Below are 21673 nucleotides of genomic sequence, written 5' to 3'. Positions count from 1 at the left end.
TTTAGGAGGTAATAGGTTGATTTGTTATTTTTTTTTACATTTATTGATTTTGATGAACTAAACATGCATGTAATGATTTATTGAGTGTTTGTGTTTCAGTTACAGATTCCAAATTTCACACACACATTCATTGGTGCCCACCATCGAGGCGGAAAATTAATTTTTTGGTCTCGCAGATCATCAAATTCTCATCTTTCAGATTTTGTTCATACATTCTCTACAAAATATCATCAGACATTTTATTCATTATAGTACCATATTCCATCTTCTATCGTATGGATAGGTGAGAATCCTTGTATGGTCAGGTGAAAAAGTTTGTATGATTTCTTCTTTCTCGCATGAAAAACGTAGTACTTTTAGGTGTTTTTTTTATTTGATTTTTCTGGCACTAATGCTAAAACTGATCTATTTTTTTTGTCTATCTAAGCGATTTTCACAACCTGACAAGTTTTTCCAGAAAATTTGTCCAAGAACATGCCCATATCACTCAAAAATAATATGACTACCGATTCATTGTTTTTGCAGGTTGTCTAAGGAGATTCAAACAAACTTTGTGAATTCCCAATTGTTTTCTAGGCACCTAAATTGTGATGTAGTAAATAGAAAAACCTATTTTTCATGTTTGAGAAAAGTCTAAAAGGTAGGAGAGTATGCTCTTGTCTGCACAGATAATCAGAAATCTAGACCCTTGAAGCTTTTCCAGTTTGAGATTTGTGTTCTTTTAGTGGGCCTGTCATAGTGGGAAAAAGTAATCACCCTACAAGAATGACCCAAGTGAGTACAACTAGACCCAAGCATTTTGACTCACCATAATAAATAGGCCTCTTTGAGATTAGAGTCTCGGAGGATATAGAGTTATTTGAGTTTTCTCTTTGAGATTTCTCATATTAGGCATTTTTTCGGGACTCGCGGTCTTAATCACGCTTGTGTGACTACTTCTTGCTTGGTACCTTGTCAGGATATATGCCTCAATCGTGCTTGCACAACTTCAAGGGGTAACTTTGAACTGAAACTCTTACTAAGAACTCTAGGATTAAATCTACCTAATTCACCTCTGAAAGGGGGATAATCTTTTTGCAAGAGAGATAGTAACTCTCCCAAGATACTTTCCATATTGTGCCCCCATTAGCATTTGGAGTCAGCTAATACAGAATTGAGAATCCATTGCATGAGACTCAGCAACCATATTCTGATTAGCTATTGGGTGTGTACCTAAGTCTGCAAGCAAACGTTTTCTCTCTCAGCCAACTTCCTTAAGATTAGCGTGTTGTGCTTGAATTTACTTTATATCTTGTGTGTCTGTTGTGTCTTTATTCTTGATCTATCTGAAACTAAAACTGGAAAACCTAAATAAACAACTAAAGCATCAAACTCAGAGGTCAAAACCTTATTTCTTGTCAAAATTCATTTCTTATTTGATCCTATTCTATATGAGTCAAGACCTCAATTGCCTAGTTTGTCATACTACTATCTAAGAATTTTTGTATGACCCTCTATGTATTGTTGTACGAGCTTGCAACTTTCATTGTCTGTTTTGACCAACTTTTGAATACTTATAACAACATCTTGTACGAGTAACCTAGTTTATCGTCTGGTTACCTTAGAATTGTCATATGAGCCTCTATGTGTTTTCGTATGAGCCTGCAACTTTCCCTGTCTTATTTGAACAACTTTGAACACTTATAACAACATCTCGTACGCATAATCTAGTTTTTCATTTGGTTACCTTTAGTTTGTCCTATGGTCTTTGTCATTTTGTCGTACAAAAAATTTGTCTTCATGAGTCCATAAAACTTTGTTTACATGATTTTGATATCTTTTACAGACCTCTGTCATACTTTCCTGGTCAGTCCTCATACATCACAAGACAACATATACCTAGTATTTTTCATCCCAAGCATAGTATCTTGATAGTATGCCCCTTTCGTTGTGCTACATGATTTTGTCGATTATATCCTAGCTGGTTCAATCAATCATCTATCAATCTAATCAATCTAATCTGCTTAGATCATGTCTTATACAGGATAGCTCATTCCTAAAACCAAACTTGATCTCAATCTCTTCATCGAATCATCACCTCAAACAAACATCTAGATTCAATTTAATCTTGACATCTATATAACTTTTAGCTCTTGGTCACATCAATTGTAAATGCCCATTTTAAGTAGGGCTCAGAGATGAAAGATCAAATAAACAAAAATAGAAACACTTGAAATGGAAAACAATCATGAGGAAATGGCACAAGGAAATGAAATACAAGAAGAAGAGATAATTGATCAACACATCAAAGAAATCCAACAAGATCCTAAATTTGATAAATTCATGGAGAAAATATCGGCAGATGCAAAAGAAAAATAATTCCTAATGTTAGTAAAATCTGGTGCTAAACTTCCCCAATATTTTGACATAAATAATTTAAGACAAAGGGGAGGATCAAGTGACACTTACAATGACAATGAATAAAATGAAGAAATTTTCAGTCGCAAAAAGGATGACACAAGAATTACTGATGACACAAGAACTCAGGATGAAACATGAAGAACTAATGATGACACAAGAAGGAATCATGATGATACAAGAAGAGATCATGATCACACAAGAACTCATGATGATATGAGGAGAAATCAGGTCGATGATCCTCTCTTAGCTCTCACACAATAGATATAAACTCTTCAAACACAAATTCAAGGTATACAAGGAGGAACTACTAAGAGATATTCACTTCAAGAAATTCGTCCTTATCCATTTGATAGAAGTCGCAAAATGATACCTTTTCCTCCAAATTGTGAAACTCCTAGATATGATAAATATAATGGAATTCACACATGAGGACACATACCTAATGAGGTTATTTCCAAAGAGTTTAAGTGAACAAGCTATGGAATGGTTCTTGAAACTTCCACCCAGAATTAGATCATTTGTAGAATTGGTCGACAAGTTTGTTTCACAATATGTGTACAACATACAGCATGAGATCATAATACTAGACTTATGTCACACCAAGAAAAAGAGTGGAGAACCTTTCATTATGTTTCTACAAAGATGGAGATGATTAACTGCATGATGTCCTTGTACGGTGCCAGAATATAAAAAGATGGACATATTAATTGACAATCTAAACAAAAAATGAGTTATAACTTAAAAATGTAATGTCATCCAAGTTTCAAAAAGATGATGGATAATGGAATCAGGATTGAGGAAGCTATCGTAAAGAAAGGAGAGTTGAAGATATAAAAAGGAGTTAATCCTCCTCCCAACAAAAATACTAATAATAACAACAATGCTAAGCCCAAGTTTTGGAACAAACATCGAAACATAGTCAATGATGGGATATTGGATAATAAAAATGTGAAACCAAAGCAACCAGTTTTGAATTTATCAAATCAAACAACAACGATTCAACAAGATAACAATAAACCAAAATCATCATTTAATATTTTTTTTCCCAGGAAATTTACCAACATTGGTGAACCAATTAGGTCAACATTAAAGAAACTTCTTGCAAAAAAGTTGATTATCTTGCCACAAGCAAGAAACTTTGAACCTAAGGCAAAAGCTACTTGGTGGAATGACAACCATTATTGTGATTTTCATCAAAACAAAGGACACCAAATAGATGACTGTCAGCGGTTAAAACATGTCATCCAAGATTTGATTGACAATGGTGTAATAACTATGGATGGGCATAAGACAAATGAATTGCACACAACTTTCAAAACTCTGCTTCCTAATTATGAAAATGGTGAATCATCAACAACACAAAATGGCAAGGGTAAAGAACAAGTAAATTATACTCACTTATGATAACGTGGTTAATTTGATTATGATCAAAGAGAAACAAAAAAAAGAACCCGCTCATGTTATCACAAGAAGAAAAGCCAAGGGTACTATGTCTAGTCCTACAACTGACATGTCATCCACTTCAAAAAAATATAGTATAGTGGAGCAACTATAGAAAACTCTTGCGCAATTATCAATTTTAGAACTTTTAAAACTTTCACTCGCACATAAAAAAATTTTAGAAAGAGCACTAGTAGATATGGTGGTATCCAAAGATGTTGATGTAGATCAATTCCAAACTATGGTGGGACACATCACAATGCCTCTATGCTTATCATTCACAAAAGATGATGACATGTCTCTACAACATCCCCATAACACTCCCTTGCATATTGAAGTCCTTATTCATAAAACACGCGTTAAATATGTCCTAATAGATGAAGGAGTTGGATTGAATATTTTCTCATTAAGTATTGTTCATGCTTTAGGTTATTCTAAAGATGCAGTTGATCCCCGTAAAAAGATCATAGTCAAAGCATATGATGAAGAAGAGCATTCCTCCAAAGGAATTGTGGTATTACCAATCAGAGTAGGACCCTTGCAGAAAGATACAACATGCCAAGTTCTAGACTTTGATTTATCATACAACATACTTTTGGGAAGACCATGGATTCATGAAATACAAGCTATTCCCTAAAATTATCACCAGTGCCTGAAGTTTCCATACAATGGACAAGAAATCATAATTTCAGCAAACTCGAATCCATTCCAATATTGTAGTAATTTCAAACTGGCACAAGAGGTCATGGTTCTACATAATAGAGAGGCATCATCTTCAAGCACAAATTCAAAGGAAAAATCATTTTCCTCAATCTTGTCAAGTTTTAAAAAATAGATACAGCTAAAGGATCAAGGGAATGGAGAATTCACTGTCATAGTTACCACTTTCTCCTAAATATTATGGTAAACCATCAAACTCACAACACCAACCAATTGTCAAACCTCTTCCAATATTTGATGGAGCATTTGTTAGCATTGGGACATTAGCTGAAGAAAAAAAGGACAAAGATGTGCTACAATGGCTATACAAGGATGACGAAGTTCAACAAAAAATCAATAATGTCAATATACCCACAAAGAAATATGGAAAAGGATTTAACATCCTTCAGAAAATGGGATACACTAGAATAGGTCATGGAGGAACAAGAAAATAAGGTATCTTATAACCCATACAACCTCATAGTTAGCAGGCTATAGACAAATCAAGCTTAGGGTATGGACAAGTTACTCCACAAGAAGAAACATCTTCTAGGCAAACAAAAAGATGAACATGACAAAATACAAGAACAACTTGCAATCAAAAGAGAAGAAGAATCTACCAAACAAAAATAACAAGAAAACATAAGATCACAAAAAGAGAGAGCTTATAATCAGCAAAAAAGACAAAGTAATGGCACTTCCCAAGCAAAGTCAACTTCAAATCAAAGCAGATAAGAAGTTGGTATAAAGAAAGGAGAAATAATAGAAAGACTAACAAAACTAAATATCAACCTAGAGGAAGATGAATATGAGAGAAGAAAAGAGATAGGAAGAAAAATAGAAGAAACAAACCAAAAGCTATATGAACAAATCTGCAGATTGCAAGCTCCCAGTGACATAGATTCCAATGAATGGGAATGGGATTCCTATCATTTTGAACAACCATCTAAAGAAACCTGCTATGAAGAATATGTGGGTATTGATGTAGCTCATGCGTATATAGGCCTAATCTCAGGAACTAGGTCACTCGAATTAGAATCACATTCCATCAAAGATGATCAGGAACTACTTGCAAGAGGTCATTCTGATGAGAGTATCATCCTAGACATTGAAATACATATTGAATACTTTAACATTTTCATCATGACCCTTAATGCCTTTGAAACATCTCAACCTGAGGATCCCTTACCTTTAATACATCCTAAATTTATTGACTAGGATAATGAAGGACATACTAAAACTAATACCTTTCCTAATGACCATGCTATAGCCTTATACATCAATGCAATTGAGACCACAACAAATTCCACCAGGGATTTTGCCAATGCATCTTCTAGTCAAGTGGGTGCGAAATCTCCCATTCACAAAAATAAAAATAAAGAAAAAACATCAGGTCTAATGCTGAAAACCATTTATTGGCAACATTAGACCAAGGAAAAGTAAAAAGAAAGGACACTTCTAATGGTGAAATCCTCCTTGAGGCATCGAAAGATGGGAGATTTGACACCTTACCTTAATATTATCAAGAGAGATCATCTAAGTTTGTACCAATGGAAGCAATCAACATTGGAACAACGGATCAATTAAAGATTCTACATCTGACAACCTCTCTATCAAAACAAGAAAAGAAGAAACATTTGGAATTTTTCAAAAGATGAAAATCAATTTTCTCTAGTCATATGCAGACATGCTAGGGTTGGATCTAGATCTTATAATGCATCACCTAAATGTTGCTTCAGGAGCCAAACCAGTAAAACAAAAATTGAGAAAGATGCATCCTCATATTGCTCTCCTTGTCAAAGTAGAATTGAAGAAATTACTGGATGTGGGATTCATCAGAACTATGGCATATCCTCAATGGGTATCAAACATAGTTCCTATTTCTAAACCGGATAAAATTATCAAAGTATGCACAGACTTTAGAGATCTCAATAATGCATGTCAAAAGGATAAATTTCATTTTCCTAATATTAACATCATTGTAGATTTAACTATTGGATATTCCATGTTTTCTTTAATGGATGACTTCTCAGGATATAATCAAATTAAAATAGCTCTAGAAGATCAAGAAAAGATAACTTTCACGTGTTCATGGGCAACTTTCTACTCGAACGTCATGTCATTTGGAGGAAAGAATGAAGGTGCTACATATCAAAGATCCATGACAACAATATTCGATGACATGATGCATACATTTATGGAAGACTATGTAGATGAAATTTTGCCAAAATCATACAACAAAGAGGAACATCTAAAAATATTGAAAAAGATCTTTGACTGGTTAGATTAATACAAGCTAAGGCTAAATGCCAAGAAATGTGCCTTTGGTGTCACTTCAGGTAAGCTATTGGGATACATTATTTCAGCTAGGAGTATAGAAGTATATCGAGATAAACTTAAAGCAATCATGGAAATGGCATCTCCCAAAAATATTAGTCAACTCAGATCACTTCAAGGAAGATCATAGTCCATTAGAAGATTTGTTGCTCAGTTGGCAGATAAGTGTCAACCATTTACTCATCTATTGCACAAGAATGTTCATTTCAAATGGGACAATCAATGTGAAGAAGCATTCAACAAAATCAAGGAATATCCCATACAACCATAAGTCCTAATGTCACCAACTCAAGGTAAGTCATTGTTACTATATGTATCAGCCATAAAAGTATCATTAGGAGTTATGCTCACACAACAAGATAATGAAGGAAAAGAATGAGCTATTTACTACATTAGCATAACATTAGTGGGATATGAGCTCAATTATTAACCAATAGAAAAAGCATGCTTAGCAGTACTATTCGATTCTCAAAAATTGTGAAACTATCTACTCTCCCACTCAATCAAACTGATTGCTAAAATAGATCCATTAAAGTATTTGCTTGGCAAGGCGACATTAGCAAGAAGATTAGAAAAATGGGTCATGATCCTAAGTGAATTTGATATTGAATATGCAAACAAAAAATCTATCGAGGGACAAGTCATTGCAAACCAGCTGGCAGAAGCACCACTTCAAGATGATCATCCCTTAAACATTAAATTTGTAGATGCTGATATACTCATAGTCACCAAACAGACATGACAATTGTACTTTGATGGTTCATATACCCAACATGGATCAGGAGCAGGTATTTTATTCATCACACCACAAGGTCAAACATTTCCAAAGGCATATAAACTATGTTTTCCATGCATCAACAATACAGCAGAATATGAAGCTTTGGTCACAAGAATTAAAATGGCCATAGAATGGAACATCGCACAACTACAGGTTTTTGGAGACTCTCAGCTTGTCATCAATCAAATTAATAATGATTATCAAAAAAAGGATGAAAAATTAATGCTTTATAAAAAGATAGTAGATGATTTCAAAAAGTATTTTGTAGAAATCACTTTTGATTAGATTCCATGAAACGACAACAAAGTAGAAAACACCACGGCAACACATGCCTCTCTGCTTCAGACATAGGAAATTAAGAGCATTTTGAATTCCTGGTGAAAGAGTTGTTTTACCCTGCCCATGACTATCCTGATTCCCAAATTATCCGTCACCTTGTTGTGCATGATTCCTCCCGCTATGGACAAATTTATACATACCTGAAAGATAGCACCCTCCCTCCTCACTTGTCAAATAACCAAAAGCAAAATTTCATCTGCCAATCTTCTCATTATACTCTTGTCGCAGATACCCTTTTTAAATGAGGTTTGGACTGTACTCTCTTAAGATGTCTCAAGCAAGAAGAATATGAAAAATCCTTAAACAAAGTCCATAACAATATTTGTGGTACTCATTCAAGTGGTCTTACCCTTTCTAAAAAACTCATACGCTTGGGCTATTATTGGCCAACTATGGAACAAGATTCTTGTTAGATAACTAAAACATGCAAACAATGTCAAATCCATGGAAATTTAATTCATGCACTAGCACAAGAGCTTCATGCTTCAGCAATATCTTGGCCTTTTTGCCAATGGGGTCTTGATCTAGTAGGAAAGATAAATCCTCCTTCATCCAATGGTTACAAATTCATTCTTGTAGCTATAGAATATTTTACAAAATGGATTGAGATGGTACCTCTCACAAATATCACAAGAAAACAAATTGTTGCATTTATCTTGAACTACATTGTATGTCGCTATGGCATACCCATAGCCATTATCACAGATAATGGGTGACTATTCAAGAACCAGGATGTACAAGAGCTTTGTGACAAATTTTAGATCCAACACATATTTTCCACACCCTACTATCCACAACAGAATGGACAAGTAGAAGCATCAAACAAAACAATTTTAAAGATCTTCAAAAAGATAGTGAATGATGTTGGCAGAGATTGGCATATTCAATTGAACCCTTCTCCTTGGGCCTACAGAAGCCACACCCTTCTCTCTTTTCTATGGATCAAAAGCAATATTGCCAGTAGAAGTAGAGACACCTTCTCTATGAGTATCATTAGAAGGCCTTATCCAAGATGAAGAACAACGAGTATCTAGACTGCAAGAGCTAGAATTGATCCATGAACGATGACAAAATGCCTTTGATCATTTGAAGGTGTATAAACAAAGAATGTTTCAAAGTTATAATTGCAAGGTCAAACCAAGAGTATTTCAAGATGGAGAACTAGTGCTAAAGGAAAATCCAAGCAACCAGTCAGATCAATAAAAGAAAGGAAAGTTTGAACCAAGGTTGGGTCCATTTGTGGTCACAACAACATTTGGGTCAAGAGCCTATCATCTATCAATGCCAGACGGGGATCAACTTGAGGAACCCATCAATAGCATGCATCTGAAAAAGTTTTATGTCTAAAAGAAGAAAAAACCAAAAAAAGTGAAAAAGCAAAAAATCCAAAAACAATGAAAAAGAAAAAAATTTTAAAAAAAAGAGTGAAAAAGCAAAAAATCCAAAAACAGTGAAAAAGCAGAAAATACAAAAACAACAAAAAATAGTGAAAAAATAAAAAAAATTCGAATATGAGTATAAATGCAATAAAAACAAGTGGTGAAAACCTGGCAACAGGTGCTATCTGTCAGCTAGCTCTTCCATCTGTTAGTTCATGTATCCTTCCACTTGCATTCATCTTCATCAACGTTGTTCGTATCCACAATAAAGCCTTTGTACATACGCAGGCTTTGGAGGTGATTTGTCACCATGGTTTGGATCATTGTATATACTATAATAAAATTTATTTCTAGACTGGGGTCAAAATCCTGAACCTATCTAGGGGCAAAATTTCCTTGCGCAACACTTGTCAAGTGAAAACTGAGACACATCCAACGTTGAACACAAGATGAAATTATCTACCATCAATTATCAACTATCAGTCTGAGCCTAGCAACACATACCAATGGATGATATCTTTTGACTAATAGTTTTAACACTTTATCAACAATGGTTCAACTTTTATATCTTGATTTTCGCTATCATGATTTCTGAGTGACTCAAGGATGTCTCTAACTAGAGGAACAAGGAAGGAACATGATATTTTCTTGTCTATTGTTTATAAATTAATTGTTAATATGTGCAAATTTGTCTGGGGACATGATCATCGGAGTATCATCGAGGACATTTTGGATTTCCATATAGAAATGGTTAATACTACCTATTTTCCTCAAGAAATAGTCAGGTCATCTTGGTTCAGTTATACCTCAATGCTTGTACTAACTTTCAATATTAAAGCCCAGGAAAGTAGTGCTTAGTTCATCATGGTTCAATTATACCATCAATGTTTGCACTCACTTCCCACATTTTAAAGGCTCAATGATGACAAAAAAGCAATGACCAGGTGACTGATCCAATCATAGCATTGCATTTCATTTGCATATATAAAGTAGATTGCATTTTATTTTTCATGGGATCACAAAAGCTCATCTTTTTGAAGGACGAATGCTTCAACTGGTGTTATCTCTCTTATTAAGTGATTGAGTATGTTGGACATTAACAAAAATAATCAATTCATCTATCTTGCATGATAGGTTAGTTCATTTCATCACATGTAAACATTGCATAATAAGACATCATTCATATAGATCATTCAATCATTCATTTAAAATCAATCATTTATGGCATAAATATCAATCATGTAAAGTGGCATCATCATTGCATTGCATTGCATCTATCTCATATCTATATGCATAGATAAAGTCATAAAAGCATCATACAAATAAGAAACATTTCATTACACATGAATCACATAGTACATATAGAATTATCTTGTATCATTATATAAGAAGCATATATCCATCATCTAGGGTCCATAATCATATAGCAAGTAGAATTCATCCATAATCTCATAAATCATATAAAGGAAATAGAATCAACTACATATTATATCATTAGAAATAATCAAGGTCCAATGTACAATGATATCATAACAATGTTAGAGATACATCACAAGAATCATCAATGTCTCATCAATGGTGTATACAAAATCGGATCAATGATCAATCTCTCATATCAATGTCAACTATGACAATGAGAAGAACTCTCTCTAGATGTTGTTAGCCTAACCGAATCTCATGATACTCCCCCAAATGCACCAACATCATCAGCACATCTAAATCTTCCTATAACGGGATATCAACAAAATGTGAGTTCTTTATCTAGTCAATCACTTTGATCAATTGATCTACTATCTTATCTACTATCTCTTTGAGCACCCATCAGTGATGCTAATTCATCATCAAGTCATGCATCTAGTCTATTCAATCTTGAGTTTACATAATTGACACTCATTAATCATGAAGTCAATCAAACTCATCCTATCAGATCATAAAATCTTGAGTTTATATATTTGACTCTCATTGATCATGTGGTCAATCATCAATTCAAGCAAAAAATCAAAGTAATCAGAAAACTGCCACTTTCATCAACCAAAGTTGCAGAAATCAAATAAATTTTATTAGAAAATCAATTTTACACATATCCAAACAATTCAATCATCAATTCTCTCAATTGATCTCCCAAGCTGGCATCCTCATATCAAAATCTATCATCAAAGTCTAGGGCATCATATCAAAATCAAATCCGCATCAAATCATATCAGCATTATCACCAAATCTATTTTTCTTGGAACCAATGCATCGTCACACATCACTTCAAAGAGAGGAAAAATGTGTACACCTAAAAATGGTCTGAAGATAATTAATTAAATACGTAGTTATTTAATTAATATCCCTTCCCAATTAATTTAATTCGCAAATAATTTGATTAATTTCTCCATTCATCTAGTTGTAAATAAATATAAATTATTTATTTATATAGTTCATTCAACAATCCCCCTTTGATTAATTAATTTTCCCCATCAATTTCATTCTTCTAATTCCTAATTAAGATTAACAAATTCTTAATTTCTTAAGATTAATTATCTTTTCCTAATATTTGGATTTCAAAATTCAAGTATCAGCACAAGGCTCCTAACTTCTAACCACCTAACCTAACCACCCCCTAACCTAACCCATTCTATCTAATCTTAGGGTTAACTAACCCTATCCTATCCTGCACATGCTAACCTCTTATGGGTTAGATATTCTCCCCTTGAGACACATGGCACTTTTGCCACATGTCTTGACCCTTGGACACTTGCCTTCTCATGAGAAAGGTTCCTTGACACTCAAGTCACCATAGAGATGACAAGTGTCCCTTCCTCCAACCTCTTCTCCAACTTCATCAATCTTAGCCCTTGATATCTTTAGATTGAATATGGGCCATCGATTCCTCCCACCTCAGCATTGGCCTTAGAATTCCTATAAATACCCCTTATTTTGGATCAATAAAGATCTCTTGCATCCTATATTTTAGCATCATTACTATAACCATTTTTATCTCAATAATCTAGTATAATTAGTATTTTAGATTAATAATGCATACAATCTTGCTTCTCATATCATTTTAGATTAATCTAGCTTAATTTTCTTAATCTTCCATTCATTTAGTTTGCATTCATATAGATTAAATCCTCTGTCTTGGCGTAGCCTAGTCATTGGTATTGTTTAGATAAATCTGAGAGAAAATATATACTGGAATCTTTTAAGAGGCAATAGGTCGATTTGTTATGGTTTTTACATTTATTAATTTTGATCAGCTAACCATGCATGCAATGATATATTGAGTGTTTGTGTTTTAGATACATATTCCAAATTTCAAACACACATTAATGATTGATTTCCCCATGCCTTGATGTGATGATAATGCAATATATAGGATGTGATGATAATGAGAATGAGAATGAATGCAACTAAATGTATGAATGCAACTAAATGCACCAATGATCATTTTAATTATGTCATTGGCATTCCTGTTAGTCACTTGTTTGTGCTCTTTTTATCATCATTGAGCATTTAAAATGTTGGAAGTTAATACAAACACCAATGGTATAAGTGAACCATGATGACCTGAGTATAACTTACATGATTTTTTATATTGCAAAATGACACAAGCATCAAGGTATAATTGAACCAAGATGACCTGAGTGTTGTTTACGTAAAACATACAAGAGTTGACCATTTTTATGAGAAAAATGGGAAATATGCTCGATGATATGTTTCCAATCATGTGTGGAGACAAATTTGCATCATATGAATAATCGCCTCATAGATAGAAAACTAAAGAAAATATCAGATTCCTTCATTGCTTCTCTAGCTCAATGCATCCTTGAGTAGCTTAGGAGATCTAATAGTTCAAAAATCAAGATACAGACACTCAAAACTTCATGCTAAATGTAAATAAATCATAACTCAGAATAGATCATCAATCATGTTTATATTTCGTGTGTATTTGGACAGTAATTCTGATTGTCAATCTGATGGGTAGTTTTTACATTGGTATCCTTGGTATGTTATGATCCTTGTTTGTGATACATGTTGCCTATGTTATGAAAGCTAAAAGCGAACGCCCTTACTGAGATTAGGATTTTTCCCCCAGCTATGGATATTTTTTGATGTGGATATATACATTGATCACCAAGCCTTGGTGAGATATTTATGAGGATGATTGTTTAGATAATCAAGGACAGTGACTATGCTAAGTGTGTCCATGATTTGGATGTGTTAGCAAAGTGTCATGGCCATAGGCTTAGTTTAAAAAGATATTATATGAGAACATACAGATGGAAGAGCCGATCTATCACAAATAGCGCCTATTGCCAGGTTTTCACTACTTGATTTTATTGCACTTTTTGATTTGTTTTTTAGTTTTTTGTATTTTTCCCTTATCTGTGCATTGGATAAATTAGGTATAGAACTTTTTGAGATGCAAATTATTGATAGGTTCATCAAACAGGTCTCCTTTTGATGTAGATAACTGATATGCCCCTAATCTATAAGCAGATATGATGACAAAAAGACCTAGCCAATTCGGTTCGAACTTGCTCTTCTTTTCCTGATCCTGTTGATTGCGGGGATTTTCTTTTAGTCCTAGATCATGAATTTGAAATTCTCTATGTTTTACCTTGTGATTATAACTCCCACACATGCTTTGCTGATATGCTTTGAGATAGTCAAAATCATGTTGGCAGCATTCATCTAGTAGTTCCAGTTCTTGTAGTCTGTTTACCCGATATTCCTCATCTGGAATGAGGCCTTTTAATAATACCTAGAGTGATGTAAATTCTACTTGAATAGGTAGGATAGCCTATGATCCATACACCAAATAATATATCATAGCGCCTGCGGGTGTGTAAATACTTCTTCTGTATGCCTAAAGTGCAGGATTAAGCTATACATGCCAATCTTTACCAGCATCATTCACTGTCTTCTTGAGGATTTTCAAGATTGTTTTGTTTGAGGCCTCGTCTTGGCCATTCCCTTGTGGATAATATGGTGTGGAGAAATGATGCTCGATATGGAATCATTCACATAGTTCTTGTACATCTTGATTCTTGAAAGGTCTTCATTATTAGTGATAATAGAACTAGGAATGGCATACTGACAAATGAGATAATTCAAGATATAAAAGGATATTTGCTTGCCAGTAACAGTAGTTAATGGAATGGCCGCTATCCACTTTTTGAAATATTCAGTGGTTGTGATGATAAACTTATGTCCATTTTATGAGGAAGGATGAATCTTGGCTACTAGATCAAGTCCCCATTGATAGAAAGGCCATGATGTTGTGAATGGTTGCAACTCTTGTGCTGGTGCATGTATAAGATTGCCATGAATTTGGCATTTTCGACATTTTCTGGCAAACTGATATGATTCTTTCTCCATGGTTGGCCAATAATAACCCATCCTTAGAAGTTTCTTAGTGAGAGTAGGACCACTTGAATGTGTTCCACAAATACCTTCATGAAGTTCTTGCAAGGCGGTTTCAAACTCGTTATGATCAAGACACCGGAGAAGAGTACCATCAAGACCTCGACAATAAAGTGTCACCGGTTAGGGTATAACAAGCTAGTTGATGAATAAAGTCACATTTCTAGTTTTGGGATAGGTCTAATGGATGGATATTGTCTTTTACGTAGGTGTAGATCTTTTCATAGAGGGGTGAATCGGAACCGACTATGTGGCATATGATTTGAGATTCAGAATTTTCATAGGTAGGGGAAAATACTTATTCTACCACGAACTCATAACAATTCTTTTGTTTTGGTATTTGTAGGAGTGAGGCAATGGTTGCCATGGTGTCCATAGCTTTATTATTCATCCTTGGAATATAATCAAATTTGATGTCCACAAAGTAGTTCTTGAAATCATTCACCATGCATTTATAGGGCATTAGCTTGTCGTCCATTATTTTATAGTCATCATTGACCTTATTAATGACCAATTGGGAGTCTCCAAAGACTCATAATTATTTCATCTTCTATTCTAAAATCATCTTGATGTGTGTGAATATAGCTTAATACTCAACAATATTATCTATATAAGGAAACATTAATTGGTAAGATTTCAAAATAGTGTTGCCTTCTAGAGTGATAAATAAGACACCAACACATGATCCATGTTGTGTGTATGATCCATCAAAGTATAAGATCCATGGTTTTATTGATATTGTGAGGATATCTGTATCTATAAATTCAACATGGATTGGATAATAGTCTTGTAGGGGTGCCTCTGCTAGCTAATCAGCTATAGCTTGCCCTTTGACAGCCTTTCTATCTGTGTAGTGAATGTCAAATTCACTTAGAATCATGACCCATTTAGCTAATCTTCCTATGAGAGAGGCTTTGCTGAGTAGATATTTTAAAGGATCAATCTATGCTACCAATTTGATTGTATGGGCTAGCATGTAGTGGCGATACTTTTGGGTAGTGAACACCACTGCCAAACAAGATTTTTCAATGAATGTGTAGTTAAGCTCATATCCATTCAATGTCTTGCTGATGTAGTATATTGCCCTTTCTTTGCTTGTTGTATCTTCTTGTGCTAGTAATGCCCCCAGTGGTAGTTATGTTACTGATATGTAAAGAATAAGTGGTTTGAAAGCTATTTATGGTACCAAGATTGGTGGATTCATCATATATTGCTTGAGTTGATGAAATTATTCCACACACTTGTCTTCCCATTTGAAAGGTACATTCTTATGGAGTAGACATGACTGATGGGAGACATTTGTGGGCTAGTTGAGAAATGAATTTTTTATGGATTGTAGTCATCCTTATAGAGATATTAATTGTTTGATATTTCCAGGAGGTGGTATCTCCATGATTTCTTGTACCTTTGCGAGATCTACCTCGATTTCCTTTTCTGAGACTATGTATGCCAAAATTTTGTCGGATGTTACACCAAAGACACACTTCTTAGGATTGAGTTGTACATTGAATTGTTCCAATCTTTGAAAGATTTATCTAGGATTTCCAGATGTCCTTCTCTTGTGAATGATTCAGCCAATAAGTCATCTACATAATCTTCCATGAATGTGTGCATCATGTCATGAAATATTATGGTCATTCCTCTTTGATAAGTCGCTCCTGCATTTTTCAAGCCAAAAGGCATGACATTCTAACAATAAGTACCCAATGGACAAGTAAATTTTGTTTTATCTTGGTCCTTTGGTGCTATTTTTATTTAATTGTATCCAGAGAAAGCATCCATGAGAGATAACATAGAATGTCATGTTGTTAGATCTACAATTATGTTGTTGCTAGGTAAAGGAAATTCATCCTTCAGACAAGCCTTGTTGAGATCCTGGAAGGATACAAATCTTAATGATTTTATCTAGTTTAGATACTAGCACAATGTTAGAGATCCATTTTGTATATTCGATAGGTCGGACGAATCTTACATCTAGGAACTTCTTCAAGTCTACTTTGACCAATATGGCAAAGTGTGGGTTCATATTTCTCAGTTTATGTTTGATAGGTTTAGCTGTAGGAGGTATAGATAAGTGATGCATGATTAGATCTAGATCTACCCCTGACATATCTACATAAGACCAAACAAAATTGATTTTCTTTACTTTGAAGAATTTGATTAAGTCGGGCCTTTCTTGTTCTGTTAGTGATTCGGCCAAATGTATGATTTGTTTTGTTGCTTCAGTGCCAACATTAATTGATTGAGTTAGCTCAATTAAAATGGGTAATCTCTCCTGATAATTCTCAGGAAAAGTGTTAAGTCTCTCATCATCAAGTGCCTCAAAGAGGTTTTCACCATCAGATACATCCTTTGTTTTCACTTTTTTGCGATCTAATACTATCATTAAATGGTTTTCACCAATAGATCGATTTTTTATTTTTCTTTTTCAACTAAGAGATTTGGAATGCTCATGATTGAGAACTCCACTATGAGAGTCATTGGTGGAACATTTCTAGGTTTACAAACAAACGTATTGGACAATGGTGTCGTCATCTAGGGAGATAGGTATGTTAAGTTGTCCAAGTTGTTCCTAGTCTATGAGTTCAAGATGTATGAGGGGTAAGGGATTGTTTGGCAGGTCAAGGTCCACAACAGTCAGGGTCATGATGGATTCATTGTCAAAATTTGTTTCATTTAGGCTAAAGTTTATGATGATACCTTCTTCAGAATCAATTTCACTCAGAATCTGATCGTCCTTACTAGAGACATTGATATGTTGTGATCCAACTTCAACTGGTCGAGCCCCCAAATTTTGTCCATCATAGGGTATTGGTGTATATGTGTGGATTGTATCTACCTCAATGTCCTCAGTGACATCAAAGAATGTATCCCATTCATATTCTTTTGAGTCTATCTCAAAATAAATTTCTAAGGCTATACCATTGTATCTGACAGGAATATTGTAAAACGAGAAGAGGTTGTTGATAATTTATACAAGTTGTGTGGCTTGTGTTGATTCAGGTTCTATTCTTGCTTGTATTCTTTGAATTTTTTCTTAAACAGTTTATCTTCTTGGAGTAGCAGGCTCTTCTTGTTGTGGTTCAGATTCATCTTCCCTATGTGTTCTGATTGTTTCTTTTGTGACTGATTATGTGTTGGCTTGATTAGGTTAATTCATTGCTTGTATATGATGTATCTGTTTGTAAGAAGCTTCTTCTCTTTGAATAGCAAGTTCCTCTTGTTGCCTTTCATATTCCTCATCTCTTTTATCTTTGTTAATCCTTGCATCTACTTGATGTAGTACTTTTTGCCATCAGTCCTCTTGGTATGTGACCTTTCTTCTCCACCAGGTATTTTGATGATGATCTCATTTTTGTTCATGTGGAAGATTTTGATCATACCCAAGTCCTGATTTATCTTTGGTAAGTTTTGAATGGGGATGTATTGGTTTTGTGATGCCTTCTTGACGCTTTCCAATCGGACCTATTACTTGATATCCCATCCGTTATATGATTTTAAATCCTTTTCCATATTATTTTGTGGGAATAGTGATGTTAATAGCTTTTGCTCTTATGTCTTCTTCATCTTGGTAGAGCCAATCCAAAACATCTTTGTCTTTTGTTTCATCTGGTAGGGTCCCTACTTGAATGAACATGTCATGAACCTTTTTGATAGGTTGTGAACATTATTGTTTGAAAGTTGATGGTTGTCCATGAGATTTTGGTGAAACTGGCATCTTTGATAGATAGTGATTCAAACAAGTATTCTCCCATGCCTTTGTCTTTTAACTTCAAACCTTTCTCAAAATCTATGAATAGGGTTTTGAGTTTATCCTTGATGTTTGCTGATCTAGAAGCAAGAGCTTCCCTGTTATGTGATACAAAAAAATTCTGAACTTCTTGGAGAATATTGCAATATTGGAAAGGATTAGTGTCTACTGTGATAGTAGTTTCCTGCTCATCATATGAAAATTTTAGGCACTGATGATATGTGGATGGCACCACTTGCATTTTATGGATCCAAGATCGACCCAAAAGTATGTTGTAAGATAAGTCCATGTCCAGGACTTGACATAGAGTATCTTTCTAAATTGGCCATACTTGAATGGGTAATACCACGTACCGTTTTGATGATCTTTCCTCATCGTCATATGCCTTGATTGCTATCTTTTTCTTTGTAACAATGGTCATTTTTGATAAACCCAATGCATAGATAAGTTTTAGAGTACAAATATTTAGACCGGCTCCTCCATCTATTAGCCCTCTTTTCACTCGATGTTTGTAGACTAAGAATTCAATATGGAGTGGGGTATTATGTGGATCATTAAGAGAGACATCATCAAGCTCTGAAAATGAAAGACTATGATGCACAATTAAATGTCCCACTATGGCTTGGAATCTATCAATATCTAGGTTATTTTGAACTATAGTGCCCATGAGAGCCTTTTCTAGAATATCCTTGGGTGCAGGTGAGATCTTAATATTGATATTTGAGTGGGTGTCTTCCTCAATTGTTCCACAAAGTTGTATTGATCATTCAGAGATGTTGTTTTTTATGTGCGTCCCTCCAATACATATTTTTGTGCTCGAGTAGTTATATTGACAGGGACATGTTTTTGTTTGTTTTTAGTAATGACATTAATCTGATCATTCGATGTCGATATGTGATTGATATGGGCCCCTTTGTTGTTCGAGGATGATGATGCACCTTTGTCAAAATTTGGGAGCGGATTCTTAAAGGTTTCATGACTTTATTTGCCCATAGTTCTCGAAATATAGATTCATTGGTTTGTCCTAAAGGTACGAACTTTCATCAATATGGTGTTGGTTTTGAATTAGCGTTATTATTATTCCCTTGGTTGATGTTTCCTTGATTGCTCGTTCCAAGACTATTGGTTCTTCAATTGTTATTTCTTTGAGGATTGGTTGGTGGAGTAATGCTAGATAGGTTTAACATGGGTTGTTTTGGTTTAACATTGTCTACCACACCATCACTAGCAACATTTTTATTTCTTGTCCAAAACTTGGATTTGTCTAAGTTGTTATAGTAATTGTTGTTATAGGTGTTGTTTTATGAGCTAACACCCTCTTTAGAGAAATTCAAATTTCCTTTCTTGATTGAGGCTTCTTCCACTTGGATGCCATCCTCAATAAGCTTTGCAAAAGTAGGTCGACGTTGCATTTTAAGTTGATAACTCATTTCATCATTTAACTTGTCTATAAAAATTTCCATTTTTTCCTTTTCTGGTACATCCTGTGGGTATCTTGAGACCATGCTTCTCCAGTGTTGTAAGAACACCATGAAAGTTTAATTTCTCTTTTGTTTTGTATTGAAAATGTCTAGCATGGTGACCTTGTGTTGGATATTGTAGGAGTATTGTGAAATGAATTTATTCACTAACTCATCAAATGATCTGATAGGAGGTGTGATTATTGAAATCCATTCCATTGTTTGTCCTCCCAAGCTTCTTGGTAATAGCCTCATCATGTAAGTATCATTATGGGAAAACTCCAAGCTCATAGTGCAAAACTCCTGATCATGATCATGAGGATCTCTCTTACCATTGTATTTATCATACTTTGGTATGTCCAAGTTTGGTGGGAAAGGCACCATGCTTAACCTCCTATCAGAAGTTTAAGGACAAATGTCCTCCAAAGAGTACCTTGTCATGGACCCTTGTTGCATGTCTTGCATCTATCGTTGGAGTGCTTGAAGTTGTTGTGTTATTTTGGCTAAGGGAGAATTTTCTTCATTGAATATTTGATGGTGAGCGTCCCCTTGTTCACTAATATTATGATGATTCCAGGTATCATCTCGGTTGTGGGTGTTGTCCCGTTTATAGATGTTATATCCTTCCAATTGCTCTTGATTTTGAGTATGGGATGTGTAGGTTCATGCCCTTATTCTTGGAATCCTTTCATTGGTATTCTTTACATTTTCTATGTCAAAATCTTTAGGAATCCTGACTCCTTTACTAGTTAGCATGAGGAGGTATTTTTGCTTATCTAACTCTATAAGAATTTCCATTACATTTTGGAAAGCGGAATTCTCTTGACATTGTTGGATAAGATCCCCAGTGATCTCTTCTTCCCCAATATGCATATATTCATCAAAAGGGTTGGACTCCCTGTGACTCATGCTTGATCTTGGCTATGGATCATTTTCTTTGTTTTTCTAAGATCGAGTGACAACGACCATCAATATACCTCTAAAGTAGTGAATTACTCTTCTCCTAGTGGGGTTCTTGGTGGAGTCGGTGGCTCAGATCGATCTTCATTGTAAGTGATACAAATTCTTGGAAAGAAAGTGGGATTGATATTTCCCTCTTTGTTAAGACATTGGCTAAATGTTGTTTTCTCTGTAAAAGCCCTACTTCTCAAAAGCTCTTTGTCAAACTCATTAGTTTTTCCTTGAAGATATAGTCGCATATGACACAGGAAAATATAGTATGATATAAAGAGTTCACGGTTGATGTAGAGAAACTTTCTCCTCTTGATAAGCACTCTAGGGCTAGGTTGTCTCTTCTTCAAACCAGTTTTTAGACAAGGATGCTTTTTCTTGGTATGTTGAAGGGTGTTCATGCGAGTGATCAAAGTTTTAATTGAGAGATTGGCTTGATGAATACTTTGTTTTGATTTCTAAGTCTACTTAGTCGAATAGAGGGTTCAATGTGCCTCTATTCATATGACCAAGTGTGTCAAATGATATGATACAGTTCCACGATATTGGAAACTAATCTGATTTGACGAACTTAGAAAACTAACTTGGTATGTTGATGTTTGGATTTGGTTGATTGAAAACTTGTGATCACTAACTGATATTTTGTTGATCCAATTTCTCTTATCTGTGTTGGATTTGACAAAAAGACCCAAAAGGGTATTTGAAACTGGTTATAAATTTTCAAAAA

The sequence above is a fragment of the Cryptomeria japonica genome, chromosome 3, assembly GCF_030272615.1.
Source record: "Cryptomeria japonica chromosome 3, Sugi_1.0, whole genome shotgun sequence".
In the NCBI taxonomy this organism is placed as follows: domain Eukaryota; kingdom Viridiplantae; phylum Streptophyta; class Pinopsida; order Cupressales; family Cupressaceae; genus Cryptomeria; species Cryptomeria japonica.
Note: the sequence above shows the minus strand (reverse complement) of the source record.